The sequence below is a fragment of the Eubalaena glacialis genome, chromosome 15, assembly GCF_028564815.1.
Source record: "Eubalaena glacialis isolate mEubGla1 chromosome 15, mEubGla1.1.hap2.+ XY, whole genome shotgun sequence".
Classification (NCBI taxonomy): domain Eukaryota; kingdom Metazoa; phylum Chordata; class Mammalia; order Artiodactyla; family Balaenidae; genus Eubalaena; species Eubalaena glacialis.
In genome coordinates, this window is record NC_083730.1 from 20,994,675 (window position 1) to 21,008,153 (window position 13,479).

Here is a 13,479-nt window from a genome sequence, read left to right on the forward strand (position 1 = left end):
AAATGTTGCAGTTCTCATTGTCACCACTGCAATAAAATTACAGTGATGGAAGCAAAACCTGTGTTCTCAATGTAGCCACATTAACAATTTATGGACACCATGAACAACACTGTCCATTTTCAGTAGTATGAGGCTTTTATCTCCTGCTTTTGATAATTAGACTACGGTGATGAAAGTTGTTAACACAGAGAAACTGGGTGAAGTATAGACAATAACTTTCTGAACTATTTTTGTAACTTCTGTGTCTAAAATTATTTCAAAATAAGAGATTTTTAAACATTGCATTGGAAAACTCCTCAGGAAGTTGTTACTTCAAAGAGAGACACAGTATTTCTCAATAGTTCCAATAGAGCCAGTTTTCCCTGCAGCTTTGAAACAGAGAGCATTCTTTCTTCAGTTAGCAGCAGATAAAGTGCAGTTGTTGGCCTGCACTTTAGGAATATTTTGTACAGAAATGTATATGTCAAGATCCTAGAGTTATACTTTGGACAGTGAAGTGTTCATGCTTTGAGAGGCATGAACCAATGGAAGCAAGACCAATGGAGAGAAAGAGTCACATTTCTCATCTTATATTTACACCAGAATATTTATGCTCATTGAGCGGAATATTGGGTTGAATTGCCTAGACAGTTATAAATTGGGGGATTTCCCCCCTCTTTCCATGTTTTCTCTTTCATGTCAAGTGCATGTAGTTGAATTTGAATAAGTAAAATGTAGATATCATGTGACTTCACTGTAATCCAATGGAGGAAGTACATACGCAGGAACTTTGCTAAACGGGTGATGATGGAATTCATTCTCTGAGATTACTATAAAAGTGATAATCAGTAAAAAGAAGTCCTTTCAGCAGTTCAGCAATGATGCCCTGTTTTATTATTACCATTCATTAATCACCTACCACATGCTTGCCCATTCATCTACCGCTAGTCTAATACATAACTCAGCAAGGAAATGTCCCTATTTTACAGATGAGGAAATGGAGGCTCAGAAAAGCTACTTAACTGGCCCAATCTAGGTTTGAAGTTCAAGTTGAGCGTCTCCAAATGACTAATATTTATATGGGTTGAACTTCCCTGCAGCGAATTCCACCCTTAGTGAATTGTGTCATAGTGAGATTTCAGTATACAAGTCTTTTGACATATTTGAAATATCCTGTTAATTTTAAAAGGAAATGTGATATTTCATTTGAAAATTGGTCATATATAATTAGATTTTCTTAAAAATATAGAAATATATAAGAAAATTCAAGGTCTTCCAGTTATTAAGTTATTAGGTTCCATTAATAACAGAATGTATCAGGCTAATAAATTATATTTGTTAAGTACATTAACTTAACTATACCAAGATCCTAAAGTGCCTTTTAAGCACATACAGTATTGCAGTACATTAAACGTGTTTTTTAAAAGCCAGAAAAAATATCAGTGATCTAAAAGAAGTAACTCAATGTTTACTTTAAAAAGTCTACTTTGGCCCTTCATTTCCTGTTCAGAACTATAGTGAAAAATTTATGGGTAATCTCCTTGGTGCAAAGTAAACCTTTCAAAGCAGAGATAAATAACCAACCTTACTTTAATCGCATTGAGAGTTTCTACTAAAAAAGTTAATTATGTAGTTTGGACATGGGAAAAATTATTCCGAAGAGCTTCTCTTCTAGAATACCGATTGTAACTGGATTGGTAGCAAAGATCATTTACCTGATAAAGAGGGAAAGAAAACTTTGTGGCTGTTGTTGTTTTCACCTTACAATTAAAAGTGGCATAACTAGATACTATACTTTAGCACCCTGTTATAAGATACAGGTTTAAACCTATCCCTTACATCATGAAACTGACAAGTTTCATTCTGGTGCCCCAGCAGCCCTTCTCAGTGAAGCTGAAATGCATTAAAGGTTCTGAGCAGATAATGTTCTGCTCAAACTCTCGAATAAAGCTAGAACACCAAAGTTCCTCACTTCAGTTCCAAAACTATAGTATCACCTAGGTAATCATTGTTTCCTAAACTTTCCTGATCACAAGAATCAGCTAGGTACCAGTTTAAAATACCGTTTCCTGGGCACGCCATCTAGCAACTTCAATTTAATAGATTGGGTTGGGGCCTGAGGATCGGAAATTTAGACAAATGTTACAGGTGACCAGGCATACTTGAGACACAAACTTTTAAAAATAAAATAAAGCATTTGCTGCTCTTACTGGATGCTATTAGAGTACTGGAAAGAATAGGAACTTTGCTATAAGTCAAATTACAGTTTTTCTCATTTAGGAATTTTTTAATCTCTCCTTCAACATCTGCTTTTAAAAAAATAATAATATCTATCTCTCAAATTTATTGTATTAAATATGAAGGATCTAGGCTTTTGCTACACAAACTGTGGTCTGGGGACCAGAAGCTAGTAGTCACCGAGAATTTGTTAAAAATGCAGACTCTCAGGCCCTGCCCCAGACCTGCTGAATCTGAATATGTTTGTTAAGAAGATGCCCTGGGTGATTCATACACACATTAAAGTTGGCCAAGCGCTGACCTCGTCACCTAGTAAGGGTTCAGGAAATGCTAGATTCTTTCCCTCTCATTATATTCGTTGTACCAATAATTCAACTCAGCTGGGGTTCAGTGATTGTCACCACCATTGCTTACTGTTGGTTTAAGCCCATCAGGTACACTTTCAGCTCTTACACAGTGGAAAGGCATTCAAAAATAAACAAGTGCATGGGCTGGACATCGGGCTACTGCAAAAGGTAACTGAGGATTTCAGTTTCAGGCCTCTACTCTCACACACTGCTGCACATGAAGCCTACAGCACATTTTCCAGTCTTTTCTAGGGATTATTTCAGAGCTTCTTACGTGTGCTTCACTGATAGTTTCTTACACAGCTTTCACCACTATTTAGTAATTGTTGGTAGCAGGAGAAGTCAACTGGTCACTGTTTGAATAAAAATTGAGGGAAGGTTTCATAAAAAGGATTGGGGGTTTCCTTTTTTTTCCCCTTTTACTTCCAGAGTTTATCCTTGAACTCTGCCGAGTCAGAAGAGGAGAATTAGGTACAACTTGTCTTACTGTATCAAGGACATTTTCAGTAATTGCCTGCAGTTAAGGTGTAGAGCACGTGTTAGTACATGATAAATGAAAATGAGGATTATATTTTAAACTTTGGGGGTGCACTCAGGGAACAAGGGAAAAGGCTGGCTGCCGCAATGAATATTCTAGATGAAATGCTTTTATTAAAACAGCAAAAAAAATTTAGTTTAATGGTTAAAAATAAATGAATAGGATAATTCTCAGATTTATAGATATTCTAGCCACACACACAAAAAAGGCTTTTTCAATGCCTCATGTGTCTTCAAAAGTGTGCTCTCCGACAGAACGTATTGATATCTGGTATTTGTAAGTGTTCTGTCACTGATGTGTTCATTATAAAAATATTTTTTTGTACATTCTTGCAGAAAGTAGTAAGGTGGGTTCTCACCTATTATTACTAAATTCTTGGGGAAAGATCTGTATACTGAAAGACTGGAACACCCCATTGGCTATGCCTGGAATACCACCTGGTAGGTCTTTGAATTCACTGCCAATCCTTTGCACTATTGTGGAGGGCAAGCCTATCTCTTCTTCCCCATTTCAATGAGACAGATTCAGCAGTGGAAATGAGACATGCCTTGAAACTAAGAAAGTAAAGAAGGGAGAACCATCTCTCACTGAACTCATTGGATCATCAAAGAATTCGGTCTTTAAGAAAAGGACCTACATTCACAAAAGAAACCATTCTTCATGTTATGGGTTGAATTCTTTTGCCCCAAATTTCATATGTTGAAGTCCAAACCCTCAGTACCTCAGATGTGGCCGTATTTGGAGAGTAGGTCTTTACAGAAGTGATCAAGTTAAAATGAGGTCACTAGAGTGGACCTTAGTCCAATATGACTGGTGTCCTTATAAGAAGAGGGAATTTGGGCACAGACACTTGTAGAAAAATACTAGGTGAAGAGACATAGGAGAAAACAGGCATCCACAAGTCAAGGAGAAAGGCCTAGAACAGATCCTTCCGTCACAGAAGGAACTAACCCTGCTGACACTTTGATTTTGGGCTTCCAACTTTAAGAACTGTGAGACATTACATCTCTGTTGTGTAAGCCACCCAGTTTGTGATGCTTTGTTACAGCAACCCTGGCAAACTAATATACTTCATGAGTCATCGGGAAGAGAAAAGAGCAGTGGATTTGTGTCTATCAGGATTAGGGCAACTAAATTGTCTATTATGCGTTTATAGTAATAAAAAAACAAGTCTACCAATCTGATGATCTTTTTTCCAATGCTAACCTTGGCTTTCTTTTAGCTTAATAGTAACAACTGTGTATACATTATAGTTATATTGCCACAGTTCAGGAACGCTTTCACTTTTATTATTCTATTGTCATTACCAAGTACTTTCTCCTTCATTAGCTCAGTTGATCTTCAGGGAAACCTTGAGCAAGACAGGAGTTTAGCATATTCCTCTCAAGAATGGGGCCACGTACCAGGACATAAACATCGCTAATACCTTCCGTCTATAACCTTTGCCTATCTCCCATATCCTTATGGAACTGGGTGGAGTTTTATTCCACCCACAGGAATAATTGTGTCAGAGAGCAACAGAAAGCAGAAAGTTTTCTGGTTTGATCTACACCCATACATTTTTTTTCTGAACTATTTGGGAGTAGGGTCCATACATCATTCCCTTTACCCCTTAGTTTTTCAGTGTGCATTTCCTAAATCCTATCACATTTTGGCATATGATTTTGTAGTCACAAACATTTTTTTATTGCAATCTAACCATCAAGTTTACATCCTTTCCTAGTCTTAGTTCATTCCAACATGATACATACTTGTGACTTTCGTGTGCCATTGTTTTTCAAATATTTTTGGTCTATGTGTTCTCCTACTTTACCTAGCTAAGTTGTGAGAATTTCCCAGTTCCTTGTGTTTCCTCATGACTTTGTTCCCCTACCGCCTGTACCTTATCTCTACCTTTCTGGTAAGGAGTGGCCATACTGAATCATAACGTTGCTCCACATTGCAGCCTCAAACTTACCCACCCAGAGCTCAGCTGTTATCTTTCAATCCCTCATAATTACCCCATATTCATATCACAGTAAAGCACTGGTCATTTTGTTACTTTTATTTCTGTTACTTTGAGTTTAGTGTGGTTTAAGTAGCTCAAGGGCATATCACCAGGAGAAGAAATTCATGCACACAATTAATGATTCCAAACAAACAGTCATGCTTTCTCTTGCATCTTTTTGTGGCCTACACAGGCATTTGCTGGAGTCGAAAGACCAGAGTTCTTGTTCCAGTTCTGCCATTTATCAGATAGGTAATCTTTGCCAATCACCTAATTTCCCACAATCTTCGTTACCACAGTTAAAATGTTACCCAACTTCTCTATCTGTTCTGCAAAGACCAGTCTTATCGAATTTAATGATTCTTTTGAGGATGAAATGACGTGTATGTGAAAGGGCTTTATGAGAAATGCCAGGGTATTTAAAAACAGAATATATTCAAATATTCTGAATTGGAAAGGATCATAGAGACTAAAATGACTGGGTCATTTTACAGATGAGGAAATTAACGTTCAGAAAGATTAAATAACTTGCTCACAGTCATTGAGCTGTTTGGCAGAGCCAGGCTTCTTAATTCCTAAACCAGTGGTTTTTAATCTCAGCAAACTATCTTCCTAGACAGAGTCTACCTCTCAGGTTGCTCAAGCTTATGCTTTGAGGTTGTAAAGAACACAATCCCAAGTGCTAAAAAATTTTAAAGTGCTAATTGTGCAGAGTATTAAAAAAAAATACAAGTTTAGAAAGAGAGAGACAATTTAAAGAAAATGCACAGGGATTATAGGTGACAGAATTTTATTTGACATTATTTGAAATATCTGTTAAGAAATCATTCTTGCTCACTGAGGTTCAGGCTTTGTAAAAGCATCAACAAATAGGATCTATGTAAAGCTTGAACAGATTAGCCCTCAGTTCAAGGTCAATAAATGTCCAATATGAGCTGCCAATAATCCTCATTTGTCAACTGATTTTATTACAAGCATGCAAACACAGTATAACAGGTTAACAGTGGCATATTCTGCCTAAAGCTCAATTCAATATTGTTCTAAAAATTGAGACACAATTATTGAAGAGGCTACTAGCATACTTTTTAGATAAAATAGGCAACAGATTCGTTTGTTTATAGTGCTGTGTTGGAAGAATATCCTCCTGGACATTGGGTTGAATCTATTCTGTGTCCGTTCAAACAGAATCCCACTGATAGAATTTTTAATAAGGTATAAAGGGAGACAAGGTTTGAAGCTCACAAATCTAAGAAGATTTTTGAACTGTTTTGATAGCAAAAGTCTTCACTGTGTACCCTACTTAAATCAAACTTTTTATTCCAGTGACATATATGAAGAGTTATTCCTAGGTTTCAAGAGAAAAGGCTGCAGTCTGCAAAGTTCAGAGCAATTGTCTTAGGATGTTAGAGCTGAAAAAGGCCTCCAAAATTTCTGTCAGGGCTCGGGCTTCTAAAATCTCACACATCAGAGTTATTCTACCGTTCTCAGCGAAGGTTTGAATGCGAAGACCCAAGATTTTACACATATTTTTACAGATAGTACATTTACAATAAGATTGAAAATCACTGAGTTCTCAAATAGCCTCATCCAGATTGTGCCTCTGACTCACTAATCATGGAAGTTTAAACCTGAGAAGGATAAAGTCAGTTGTAGGTTGTTATTGATCTGTTTTTTGAGATCTGAGGGAAATTTCAATAAATAATAGAATTTGAAAGCCCGTGATTTTCAACCAGGTCATTTAAGTTTTCATTTTTTAATTTAATAACTCTCTCCCCTCCCCCAATATAAAAGCAATATGGCAATCCTTTATCAGTTATGGAGGTTAAATTCCTAAAAAGTACTGTGGTTGGCAAAACCACTGTGGTTATGATCCTAAACACAAAAAATATACAGTGTGAGGAGAAAAATGCACATCATAAAAATGTGATACGTGTTTTTAACTCAGTAAATAAAAGCAGAAGGCGTCTGCTTTAGAAAGAAACCAGATTTGTTGGCATTAAATATCTGCTCCAGTAAGTCACCCTTTTCCTGAGTCGCCTTTATCCATTATTCAGGAAAAATTGCTGGGGTAGATAAACAAGCTAACAGCATGTTATCAGACTATGGCTACTTAATGCTTTCGAATCATCCCTCTCTGCCTTAAAATTTACTGGGTTTTTTTTTCTTATGCTTTCCTTTGTTTTTTGCAAGTCTCAGCAAATGCTTGGGTAACACCCAGACTTTTTACAAGGTATCTCAATATTCAAGTATTAGGGGAGAGAGGAGGGAGTCTGGTTTTGAAGGCATGTCAGAGAGGGTGGGGCAAAAAACAGAGCTGGCCATGAACCTCTGAACTGGGCCATACTACCATGAAGGGAACAGAATGGAACCACACATTCACATAAGTCAATGCAAGGTCTTTTTTTGAATCTCAAAGGCCATAGCTCAAATCCCCTCCAGATTCTGCTAACTCAAACACAGCCCCAAGGAGATGGAAGACATCTTGATTCAAAATTTTATTAGCAGTAAAACTAGGTTTGAAGTAAAAAACTTTTTTCTGAGGCCCCTCCGCTACCTCCCATATTGCCCTACCCACCATGAATTGAAGATAAACAACCAAATGTGAACAGCCGCGCTGATTTTTCCACCCAGGAACAGGGTAGGAAGCTGGTTCTGAGAGAACAGAGGCCTGTTAGGGCCTGCGGGAGGCTAAACACACCTGCCAACTTACTGATTAGAACCTGGAAGCACAGTGAGCCCACAATGCCTCGGGGGAGGCGGTCCAGGAAGAATTCTAAAGGCTGAGCCCACCTGGCTTTAGGATTGTCAGGCTCTCCCCACTAATTAAATAAATAACTGTTCTTGCCTTGGGGAAGACAAAAGAGAGGATGAAGAAAGTAAAAGAGAGAAAGAAAGTAAATACACCGCCTCTGAGAGAGCAGAGCAGAAGTCCTCTTCATTATTAAAATGTTAAGAGCAAATCTTTAACAAACCACCCCCCATACACACATCTGCAATAGTGTGAAAAATAGATCACCGCTATTATTTTGGATGGGACTCCATCTTTTTTTTTTTTTTAAGAAATTCTATTAACCACTCTATATATTTATTTATTTATTTTTGGCTGTGCTGGATCTTCGTTTCTGTGCGAGGGCTTTCTCCAGCTGCGGCAAGTGGGGGCCACTCTTCATCGCGGTGCGTGGGCCTCTCACTATCGCGGCCTCTCTTGTTGCAGAGCACAAGCTCCAGATGCGCAGGCTCAGTAGCTGTGGCTCAAGGGCCTAGTTGCTCCGCGGCATGTGGGATCTTCCCAGACCAGGGCTCGAACCCGTGTCCCCTGCATTAGCAGGCAGATTCTCAACCACTGCGCCACCAGGGAAGCCCGGGACTCCATCTTTTTTATCTGTATTTTGTTTTATCAGGTAGTACAGATTTCAAAGTCTAAGTATGCACACAACTCAGCTCAGAGACAGCTATTCAAGATTTGGAGTAAGGAGATACAACACCGTCTATACAGTCCAAAGAATCTACCCTGAGGATGGGAGAGAGCAACGAGAGCTTAAATGTTTTTCAATTTGCCTCTCTCGTTTTAAATAGATAATTCTAAGTCTAAGGGTAAATATGAGTTATTTAAAAAGTATCCCCTAGATTTCTACTGGCAATATCTCATTTACTAATTGATACAGTTAGAGAAAATTTTCTGTTTAAGTTGACATTCTCTCCCTAGAAGGATAACCATAAAAACAAAAACACACACGAAAAAACTTTATTCCATTCTACATTGATTGCAAGGAGGCTTTCAACAGCCCTTGCACTAATTCTAGTGCTCATGTCTCCAATACTAATATCTACCACAAGGTATGTGAAATAAAGAGGGCACCAAATTGTAACAAGCAGCACATGCCCTGGCAGGAAAGATATAACTATAAAGATAGGGGACATCTAACATACTAGGTGATCAGATTGAGCAGTCCAGAACAGATTCTTATTATACAGAGAGGAAAGAATAAGTCCCCGCAAGTTTGGTAGAGATCAAAGTGGTTGGCTTATCATTTTCTGAGCCAAAATGTTCAACATGAGGAAATGGATTATTTGAATGCCAAACCTTTCCCAGACACACTCATTAAAAACACATTGGACAACCCAGTAAGAAAATGGGCAAAAGGTTTGAACACTTCACGCAAAAAGATCCTTAACATCATTAGTCATTGGGGAAATGTAACTTAAGACCACTACACACCCATTAGAAAGACTAATCTTCTAAAAACTGTACCAAGTGTGGATGAGGCTGTAGAGCGACTAGAAGTCTCATACATTTTTCATGGGAATGCATAATGGTGCACTGACTTTGGAAAGCAATGTAGCAGTTTCTTAAAAAGTTAAACATAACACCTACCATATGCCAATTCCATTCCTAGCTATATGCCCTAGAGAAATTAAAACATATGCCCACATAAAGACCTGTACGTGAAAGTTCCTATCAGGTTTATTTGTAATAGTCCAAAACTGGAAACAACCCAAATGTCCATCAATATTGAATGGATATCAGAATGGCCATCATCAAAAAATCTACCAACAATAAATGCTGGAGAGGGTGTGGAGAAAAGGGCACCCTCTTGCACTGTTGGTGGGAATGTAAATTGATACAGCCACTATGGAGAACAGTATGGAGGTTCCTTAAAAAACTAAAAATAGAACTACCATACGACCCAGCAATCCCACTACTGGGCATATACCCTGAGAAAACCATAATTCAAAAAGAGTCATGTACTACAATGTTCATTGCAGCACCATTTACAATAGCTGAGACATTGAAGCAACCTAAATGTCCAACAGCAGATGAATGGATAAAGAAGATGTGGCACATATATACAATGGAACATTACTCAGCCATAAAAAGAAACGAAATTGAGTTATTTGCAGTGAGGTGGATGGACCTAGAGTCTGTCATACAGAGTGAAGTAAGTCAGAAAGAGAAAAGCAAATACCATATGCTAACACATATATATGGAATCTAGAAAAATAAATGGTTCTGAAGAACCTAGGGGCAGGACAGGAATAAAGACGCAGACATAGAGAATGGACTTGAGGACACGGGGAGGGGGAAGGGTAAGCTGGGACGAAGTGAGAGAGTGGCATGGACTTATGTATACTACCAAATGTAAAATAGATAGCTAGTGGGAAGCAGCCGCATAGCACAGGGAGATCAGCTCGGTGCTTTGTGACCACCTAGAGGGGTGGGATAGGGACGGTGGGAGGGAGACGCAAGAGGGAGGAGATATGGGGATGTATGTATATGTATAGCTGACTCACTTTGTTATAAAGCAGAAACTAACACACCATTGTAAAGCAATTATACTCCAATAAAGATGTTAAAAAAATATATATATATATCCCCTAAAAAATAAAAAAATAAAATGAAATAAAAATTAAAAAAAGAAAAAAATATTGAATGGATAAACAAATGTGGTATATCCATACACTCAGCAATAAAAAGGAATGGACAGTTGATGTTCACCACAAGGAAGAATCTGAAAATGAGTTAGCTGAGTGAAAGAAGCCAGGCAAAAGGAGAAGATATAGTGGATGATACCATTTAATTTCAGAAAATGTTAATTAATCTGTGATAACAGAAAGCAGAGTACTGGTTCTCTGGGGGAGGGGGTGGAGGCAGGGAAGGATTACAAAGAGGCAATGGAAACTTTTGAAGCTGATGGAAGGGTTCATTATCTTGACTGTGGTGTGTGCATATGTTAAGATGGATCAAATTGTACTCTCCAGATGTGTGTGGTTTGGTACATTTCAATTGTACCTCAGTAAGATTCGGGGGGAAAACCCCTGAGAAACCTAACACTTTAGGACATTTAGATTTAGCTCTTTCCTGACCCCAGTCCAGGAGAGGAAGTCTTTGTCCCATAGGAGGCACAGACCAAGGAATACACTGTGTTTGGAAAATTGTATCATGGACTTTAGGCAGCCTACAGTTAACTAAAACTACAGCTGACAGTTGAAAGAACTGACCTTGTCTGGTAAAATGCGTCTAGTCAGATCTTAGTGGTAGGAGACTTACTTATTCAGATTTAAGGCTTACTCAGCGACAAAAGAAAGGCTGTTGTATATCTCTGTAGCAGAGAATGAACGGGGTCTTGATCAGGTTCAACAAACCTTAGCTAGAGGAGGTGAAGTCAGTAGTCCTGTAATCAGACTGGGTGGATATACAAATGATCAAATTATATAAAAGCTCCATTAGTTCTATTCAAGAGAGAATTGAATTAAATTATTAACTTGTTAAGCTCCTGAATTTCCTAGATTCATTTGCTAGCTGAAGATCCAGCCTTCCCAATACTACCTTGTTCAAACTCTTCTGTGGCTTTCAAATCTTTTTAAAGCAATAGACTCTTCAATCAAGCAAAACCTCACTCAGGACACCCACCTCAGTCACTGCCCCTGCTGTAGATAAAAGCAGAACCTTATGACCATAAGTCATGTTTATTTTATAAGATTACATTTTAAAATCCTTATCAACGAGTATAACGTAACTAGAAAATAAAACACAGGCTTGGATGATCGTTGTTGATTTATCTACCTCAGCATCCATTTCTATATCTTGTCGGGATTGCCGAGCTTTCACAAATTCCAGATTCATACAGATAAGGAATTTCAAGTGGTATTTTGTTATCAGCGCTCCTGGAAAACTCTTCAATTAAACTGTTCCAGAAGCTTAAGAGGATGTTAATAAAGGTTTGCCCCTGAGTGGAATTCCCAATAATACCTAACAACTGATTTCATTCCTTACCAAAAAAAAAAAAAAAAAAAAAGGCAGGCAAAAAGCACAAAAGATTTGCAATAAGTGTTAAAATCACTTAACAGGAAAGGATCACAACCCCAGGGGCTGTGCATTTACTCTCATTGCACAACTTCATGGTAAGCACACATAAAGCAGATGTACCCGAGCCTCGCCTGATATTTCACAATGGTGCACACAGGCTGTAACAGTGTCTTTACTTGTACAGTTTTATGTGTTCAGACAGGCAAAAACTTAAATTAAGATTGAGAAAAGAAAAAGCTGAGTCAGAACCGAGTGACAAACTCAGTCGCCAGTGAAGCAGTGCAAGAGGCTCAAGCATCTAATCTGGATGGCAAAGGTGAAGAGGTTTTGCAAGGTGTAATTAATGTGCCTGATTAGTTTACACTGAGCGAATCAAAAGGGAGATTATCCTTGTAGCCTGACCTTACCAGGTGAACCCTTTCAAAGAGGGTCCTGAGATCAGAAGCAGAAGCCAGAGACCCTTTTGTGGATCTTGGAGAAATAGGCCACTGTGAGTACTATGGCTACAAGGAATGAATACTGCCAACAAGCACGTGGGCTTGAAAGAAGACTGGGCTTCGGATTGAGACCCTGGCCCTAGTCAACGCCTGGAATATTCTCAAAATCAGAGGACCCGGAAAACCATGCCCAGACTCCTGATCCGTGGAAACTGTGTGATAATAAATATGTGTTGTTTTAAAAGGCGAAATTTGTGGTAATTTGTTATCCTGCAATAGAAAAATGAATACAGATGCTTTATTCCCAGGCAAATAAATACTGTGAGCACTTCAGGGCTGTCACTCAGTGTTGAAAATTCTTTAAGCTCGGAGATATAGCTGAGAGTGATTTCAGATTAGCTCAGAAAACTCAGCTCAGCTAAAGAGAAAACGCTATAAAGAATCACTCAAAATTATATTGTAAGAACCTGAGAAAGATAGTAAGCAACAGGCTAGGCTCTATGCAAACGTGAGTTAAGCCAACAACTTGAAATGGCCTCCAAGGTGTTAAAAGTTGATTTATAACATATTCTAGTGTGTTTTACCATGATTAAAACTTTTTTAGGCTATATACTAAAATACGTACAAATTACAAAAGTAAAAAATGTAACCTTACAGTGGAGGAGCTTGCTAGACACCACCATCAGGTAATCAAAGTTAACATGACCAGTAATGGGACAAATAGAAATCCTGTGTCTGCTGATAGGATGTAATGAGAACACAGCATCGCTTCTGTGGTCTTCCTGCCAAAGTTGCACATTACCTGCATTTAATCACAAGGAAGCATCAGACAAACCCAAACTGAAGGACGTTCTACAAAATAACCAACCTGTAATCTCCAAAAGCTTCAAGGTCATGAAAATCAACGAAAGACTGAAGAATTGTTCCACAATTGAAGGAGACTAAAAAGACATGACAACCAAATGCACTGTTATGATTCTGGACAAGATTCTTTTGCTATAAAGAATATTGTTAGGACAACTGGCGGAACTTGAATGGGGTCTGAGGATCATGATATATATAAATGTTAATTTTGATTGATTGAATGGTTTTACTGCGATTGTTTTGGAGGAGAATGTCCTTGTTTGTAAGAATTACACATTAAA

The 13,479-nt window shown here is 38.2% G+C and overlaps 1 non-coding gene across 1 annotated transcript; it reads right to left on the minus strand.

Annotated features, from left to right (window-relative positions):
* On the minus strand, window positions 1-135 carry LOC133076077 (small nucleolar RNA SNORA1). Its single transcript, XR_009697485.1, has one exon. It is a non-coding gene; the product is annotated as a small nucleolar RNA SNORA1 (small nucleolar RNA).
* Between the last annotated feature and the right edge of the window lie 13,344 nt (window positions 136-13,479).